This window comes from Protomyctophum parallelum (assembly GCF_964188405.1).
Source record: "Protomyctophum parallelum genome assembly, chromosome: 7".
Taxonomy (NCBI): Eukaryota; Metazoa; Chordata; class Actinopteri; order Myctophiformes; family Myctophidae; genus Protomyctophum; species Protomyctophum parallelum.
The window spans coordinates 47,947,308-47,955,526 of NC_139705.1; positions in this window are offsets into that span (position 1 = coordinate 47,947,308).

Sequence of the window (8,219 nt, forward strand, 5' to 3'; positions counted from 1 at the left end):
TAAGGATGTACAAAACCTAAATCCTCAAACAACGTGTGTGCGTGCAACACACACACACACACACACACACACACACACACACACGAACACGAACACGAACACACACACACACACACACACACACACACACACACACACACACACACACACACACACACACACACACACACACACACACACACACACACACACCAAATGTATGATGACATATTGACCATGCAGAGCACAGTGACGACAGTTGACAAAATAAGGAAGTTTGAAAACTATATACAAACACACTTTTCAGCAAATTACACGAAATGTATACCTTCACCATCACAACCTGTGTTGGGCCATTTAAATGTTTGACCTAATGTGAGTCCAGAGCACATGAAGTTTCAGTAGTAAAAATTAAACTTTTTTTCAATACATTTATATCATTGATGATGATTAAAGGTCACATGTTGTTATAAATAAATTAGAGCTGGGACTCGATTAAAAAAATTAATCTAATTAATCAGAGGCTTTGCGATTAATTAATCTAGATTAATTGCATTTTTTTTTTTTTTTTTTAAGATATTTTTTTGCGGCTTACGCCTTTTATTGATTTTTGAAGGGACAGACAGTAGGCTGACAGGAAACGGGAGAGAGATGGGGGGATGACATGCAGTAAAGGCCGTGTCGGGTCCGGGAGTCGAACCCGCGGCACACTGCGACTGGATTACCAGTCCGGTGCCCAGACCGTTACGCTACGGCCTGGGCCGATTAATCGCATTTTAATCGCATATCAATATTCAACCCGAGAACAGCGAGAAACCTTTTTCTTAAATGTTTTTTGGTATCCCAGTGAATCAACGAATAGTGACTACAGGATACCACTCATTTTCAACATTTTACTGTCATTAATATACTAATAATAATAAAAGTCACCCCATTCTGTGTTGCCTAGAACTGGAGGTCTGAAAAAAAAATAGTAACAGTAACAAGTACATCTCAGTGACATCACAAAGCTGTACTTAATTCATATTGTTACTGTTTTTTGTCAGACCTCCAGTTCTAGGCAACACAAAATGGGGTGCCTTTTTATTATTTCCAGTTTTCAGTACAATAGAAAAGCGCCCAGTGAGAAACGTTCCGCGGTGAAAAAAAAGGTGCGATTAATTTATCTGTAGTTAATCGTGATTAATTTTTCTGTAGTTAATTAATCTAAATTAATCGCAATTAGTCCCGGCCCTAAAATAAATACATACAATAAATGCTATCCTCTATGAATACATCTGAATAGATTAAACAAATATTGGTGACTTGACACATCAAGCACATAATAGTGTGTCTCGTAAATCAACATTTTGATGTAGCTTAGTGATGTGACAACGATGTAGCAATGTAGCCTACATTAAAAAAAATAAAAAGACAAACCACATTTTAACATAAGGGGAAGAGATAAAGTGTTAGTCATAGAACATTATTGTCCGCTGCAAGTTGTGCATAGGGAAGAAGCTATATTCCACGTCAAAAGAATCTACTTCAAATATCAAGAAACACATAAACAGAATAGGGGAGGGGGGACTGCTAATGTTGAAAATGCAAAGTAAGACTTTTGGGGACAAAATATGCAATTACTGGAGGCGAGAGAAAAAAGTAATAAGTAATAAGTAACTAGTTACTTTTCTCATGGAATGGGAAATAGAGGGGGAAAAATGGAAATGGTAGGGTTTTCTTTTGGTATTTGACTTTGCTACTGATGATTGTACGCAACAACAAGTATTGCATTGTGTGTTTGAGCTGACATGCCCTTTTTGATGTCAATCAATCAAGTCATCTCAGGTCATCTCAAGCGGCAGATGCAAAAATCGTTTTTTATATTTAAATTATATATTTTTTTAGGGGCATGTCATGTGGTCTACCTGCAAAGCCTTTGTGATCTACTGGTAGATCGTGATCTACCTTTTGGGCACCGCTTAACGTCAGATCAAGGGTTTTGTCGGCGAGCGCTACTACCTGTCAGTGGGGAGTGTTGGCTGATGAATGAATATCAACATCCTTCAATTCATCCTAATACTGGGGGGTCAAAATAATGACGGGCAATTCCTGCTGTCAAAATATGACCCCCCAGTCAAAAAACACTTTGTTTGAAATAGACACTCATGCTTTCCAAGGTGTGATTTTGGGTCCTAAGGATGAATACAAAATGAATATCAACATCTTAAAACAAAAATGTTGAATTGTGGGTTTGAGCTCACATGCCCTTTTGATGTAAATCAAAAGGGCGGGTACTACCTGTCAGTGGGGGGTGTTGGCTGGGAGGAGGAGGAGGAGTAGGACTAAGGCCCTATACGTCCTCTCTGGGGGGGGGGGGGGGGTGGTACTACCTGTCAGTGGGTGGTGTTGGCTGATGAATGAATATCAACATCCTTCACCATTGCTGTTTTGGGGAGACGAGGAGGCACTCTTCTTCTACAACCAAATAGAATGGTGGTGAACGGTGGTGGTTGCTGAACTATCGCCCCCTGGCGCTGGCCAGTGTTGAGGTAACATTTGCCCAGGATATACTTTTGAAGTACTGGGTTTGAGTACTTGGTTATGGCCTGTGGCTCAGGAGGTAGAGCAGGTCGTCCAATGATGCATGGGTCGGCGTTTCGAACTTCGAATCCCGCGCACCCATGTCCTTGGGCAAGACACTGAACCCCAAATTGCTCCCGATGTGCTGGTTGGTACCTTGCATGGCTTCCGCTGCAATCGGTGTATGAATGTGTGTGAATGGGTGAATGTAATGCACTATCTATGTAAAGCGCCTTGGATAAAGGCAATATATAAATGCACCATTGACCATTTTACCATTTTTCTGTATGGTTGTTTTTGTGTAGGATCAAGCTGTGTACAGAGGTGACCATGGAGCATCTAAACGTTGTGCATCATGAGATGGGACATGTTGAATACTACCTGCACTACAAGAACCTGCCTGTAGGCTTCCGTCACGGAGCCAACCCTGGCTTCCATGAGGCAATATGGGACGTAATGGCTCTGTCCGTCTCCACACCTAAACATCTGCAAACCATTGGCCTGCTGGATTCTATCACCACCGACACGGGTATCATTACTACATTAATACAGTTATTTATGTTAATTCCTGCTTCATCCAGTTCAGGATATGTCTGTCTAAAACAGTTGTAGTCGTTGTCAGAATGTAATGCAGTGTCCGGGTATCACAGTCAGTCAGACTCAGTAGAGCACTCTCCTTTGGACCACAAGGTTCTGGCGTAAGTACGGGGTCTGAAAGGGTTGAAAGGGTTCTTGGCCGATGCAATAAGCCATTCCGACCTATAGTTACTACTAGTGCAGTACCCCTTATTTTATTTATTAATTTCTTGCAGTTCTCCTTACATAGTACCTGGAGGACAGTCTATGGTGTCAGTTCTATTTCTCTTTTCCTTCTCTTTATGGCTTGGCCCCATCTTATTGCTGCTTGCAGCAGCTATATTTGTCTTTGTTCATGCATATGGGAAGGCTAAACGGCATTGTTTTTCTGCACAGAGAGTGACATCAACTACCTGTTGAAGATGGCTCTAGACAAAATAGCTTTCCTTCCGTTTGGCTACCTCGTCGACCAATGGAGATGGAGCGTGTTCAGCGGGGACACACCCCCAGAGCGCTACAACTCTGAATGGTGGCACCTCAGGTAGGATTTCAAATCTGTATTTGTATCTGTGTACAGTATAAATGCATGGAATGTCTCTGTCTGTTTGTCTGTCTGTCTTGTAGAGGAGATCTTGAAAAAACAAGAAGGTGGCCGCGCACACACCAATAGCCAGAGTGCCAATATTTATTAGGACAGCAGGTAAGACAAAAATGAATCCAACGTTTCGGCGGTTAAGCCTTCATCAGGGAATTAAATGTTCTGATGTCTGTCTGTCTTGCACATAACTCAAGAACCTACTTCAATGATCAAACTGTGTGAGTGCGTGCGTGGCTGCGTGCGTGCGTGGGTGCGTGCGTGGGTGCATGCGTGGGTGCGTGCGTGGGTGCATGCGTGCGTGTGTGTGTCACAGAGGTGTGCTTATGGATCCCACCACAGGTCTAGTCGCTGTGATTGACAGTTCTTCCTTTCTAGCGTTTTTGCAACTATACCTAACTTTAACCATAAACTCAGTAAAACTAGCCAGGAAGCCAATCATACACAGCACAGGCAGGGCGGTCTATGGTGGGAGGGTCTTTGGTGGAATCCATAATTTAGCGTCACAGAGGCTCCGAGGGGAATTCAGACCATCCGGTCTGTCTGTGTCCCATTTAATGCCCATATATGGAGATCACGTCATCCATCATGGCCTAGTTCTTTTTATTTGATTTTGTTGTGTGATATGTGCAATTTTGATTATACGTCAGCAATTCCACCATGTCACATTGTCAAAGATGTTCCTGAATCTACAGTATGATGTACTACAGTATACTGATACTGATAATAACTAACAAACCACGAACATATTACAGTATACATGTATGGACACACCAATGTCTCTTGTTCCTTTTTAAAGGACAAAGTACCAAGGAATCTGCCCACCCACCACGCGCACAGAGGAGCACTTTGATCCTGGAGCAATATTCCACATTCCTACAAACCATCCGTACATGAGGTAAGAACACTCCTTCAAACAAGCCATACATTCAGGTATCATCAGCCCTGGCCCCTGACCCCAGTGAATGGGTGGATCTATGTTTACATAGATGTGCGCCTTGGATAAAGGCGCTATATAAAATGCACCCTCATGTGCTCTTGTTCCCCGGTTAGTCCTTGCCGGATCATTGTTTGATGTCGCGTCATGTCCGTGTTTTAGATTTTTAGTCTTTTAGATTTCATTCTTAGATCATTTACATTTACGTTTGTTAGCTTTTTTGATGATTTTCTTTTTTTCATAGAAGTGTTATTTGTATGTCATTACATGTTCTGATGAATTGAAAATGGAGGACCCTTATGTAAACAAGTCTTTATCCTCACGTAGCAGTTTTTGTATTGACCTGTATAGTACATTTGTTTGAAATGTACCCTGTACTGTAATACTGTATATAAAATACTGTAATATATATATAAAATATAAATAAATATGTAAAATAAAAATATCAATCAATCAAACAAAAGTGCCTTGAGTTTTAGAAGGCACATGTTCTCCAAGGAGACATGGATGGATTCTTCTTGGTTTGGGGCCCAGTTGTGGAATACATGGGAGTAGAATACGCAGAAATATTATCAAGAGGTTTGTCAAATTAAGGAACTGTTCATGTTGGGAACAAGGGCTTTATGATTTCTAAGACTACATAAATAATCATATAAGTAGTAAGAAGAAGATGATGTATGGACCTATGTATGTATAATGTATGTCAATGTCGGTTGGTCTGTATGTATATGTGAGTCATGTATCAGTTTGTACAGAAATGAAAAATAAAATGATTGAAAGAAAGAAGGCGCATTTATAGAATGGGCCTCAAGGCTAAACGGAATACATTGCGCTGATGAAACTAAGTAAATATAAATGAGATGACTCGGCTGTCTGTCTCCCCTGCAGATATTTAATTAGATGACTCGGCTGTCTGTCTGTCTCCCCTGCAGATATTTAATTAGATGACTCGGCTGTCTGTCTGTCTTCTCTGCAGATATTTTGTCAGCTATATCCTGCAGTTCCAAATCCATGAGAAACTGTGCCAGGCAGCCAATCACGTCGGCCCCCTGCACACATGTGACATCTACCGTTCCAGGAGCCATCTTATTGCGACCGCATGTCGCATTTACTATGAAAACGTGCATTTCTCGCCAGTCCAAACCACGCACGCATGACACATGCACGTGCGCATGTGTTCTCTTTTTGGGAATTCAGAATATGGTCACCCTACTGTAGCAAAACCGTTTTGCGTTCAGGATTTGTGGCATTTTGTTCAAAACAGGCCACTCTTGCAAACGTTGGAAAGCTATTTTAGCCAATCAGGATGGAAAATAAAAGTTCTGACACATACGTGTTTATCATATGACTATAGACATAATGTGTAACGATACGCATGAGGTTTGGACAACATTTGTAATATAAAAAAATTGTTTAATTTATATATATATGGTGCATTATCCCTAAACTTAATTATATTTTGAATAACCTTTTAAAATTGTTCCAATACCTATACGTGTTCATGTAGATTGTCTATTTTAACTATTTTAAAATCAAAATAGTAAAAAAAAAAAAAGGCAAAGTAGTTTTAGGGATAAGGGGTTTAGCATGGACCAAGATGGAGTCTCTGGCCTTGGGACAGACCGGCCTGGCCGTATTCTTTCATGAATAGCATTAGTTCCATTGATCCAAATCAGATTGACTCGACTTTTTATTAACCCATTCTGACCTGAGATCAGATTCTAAAAATGTCTTCTACATCCTGACAGTTTTCTGAAAATTCTGAAAATGTTTCTATGTCAGTGGTTCTTCGATTTTTCAAAAATAGCGGACCTACAAGCTCCGAGTGGCGCGCTATGAGCTTGTAGATCTGCTATTTTTCAATTGCTAAAGCATAACATAATGCTAACACCAAAAGGGGGTCCCGCCCAAAATTGTAGTATAAATATAATACATTTTAAAATAAACAGGCTCTGAAAATACACACGGCCCACCCATCTGACAAAAGAAAAAAAACAAGAGGAAGAAAAAAAGAGACTGAATTTAATATTCTGCTTGACAGCATTGATTTCCATTCCCCCACACACATCACTAGGGGGAGACCAATTTTTTTTTTAAATTATTTTACTTTCAAACTTTACTTTTTTCTCCTTTTTTCACAGATAATGAAATGCCTGAAATAGAAAGTAGGAACCTATTATTCAAATATTTATATTAAATGTCGGGGCACCCAATGGCTGCTTACGGTATTTATATATATATATATATATATATATATATATATATATATATGATTAACTCATATAGTTAGATTATTTCAATATTTCCAGGACGGTGCTGAAGTCTGGTTCTTCCAAACCCTGGACAGAAGTTCTCCAGTCAGCTCTGGGAACCAACAAGATGGATGCCGGGGCCCTGATGAGATACTTTGATCCCATCGTCAAATGGCTCCAACAGCAGAACCAGGATGAAACCTTGGGGTGGCCCGACATCAACTGGGTGCCACCCGTCCCGGAGGGCTATGCACAGGGTGTTGGTAAGAAGGGATTTGATGGGTAGTAATGGCCTATTCCACGTGTGTTTCTCAAACAGCTCTCAAAGTCACTCTTTTAGCACATGAACAAACGCAACAAAAGCTGATTCTGACAGACTGATCAGGAAAACTCATACGATTTTATTTTTAATAAAAAAATGTCAACTTTGTCTTGTTTTGACTAATTTGTGTAGAAAGTAAATCCGGTAGGTAGGCTACAACATGTCTACGCCAACCGAATCACTTATGTTCGCGTTCTGATTGGTCCAAATCTGTACACCCACTCCTGAAGCGTATGGTATTATTGGGACACCGTTGAACCACTACAGGGATGTAAACAAACGGATTTGAGGTCGTCCGCTTGTCGCGAAAAACATACACAATGGACGTGTTTGAGGGAGACACTTTAGAAGAAGTGTCTGTGTCTGGGACTGCTCGTATGCGAGGCTGCAGCTGGGTGCATCTCAAACAGCGTGGCGAATTGTTTATAAACTAATGTCCCGAGAAGATAGTACCTTTATAAATCTCTCTATCTTAAAAGACAAAAATAAAACCGTATGAGTTTTCCTGATGGAATAAACTGTCAGAATCAGCTTTTGTTGCGTTCGTTTATGTGCTAAAAGAGTGACTTTGAGAGCTGTTTCCCCGTTACAATGGAAGTCAATGAGACCCTAATTTTATTTTTTAAATAGCTAATAAACTGCACAACGGAGCGAAAGAATTCATGGAATGGACTAGTTTGCCTATAATAAGGTAAGAAAACAACCCAAACCTCTAAAAAAGTGGTCTTACCCTTTAACAGAAAAGACATGTAAGGGTCCATTTAGAAATTCTCAATGAACCCAGGTGGTCCCCCCTGACCGCACTTTGACAATCACTGTTCTATATACTCTTTAGAGTCTGTAAATTAACTTGATCATACTACAGTATCACACAAACGTGTGAGGAGTAGCAGATCCGCAAGCTTTTAGACTTTTGTAACATCCTCCGGAGGCTCAATTATTTTAGCTTTGATAACTTAAAAAATTTCAAACAGGTTGGGGTCATATACAAGACCC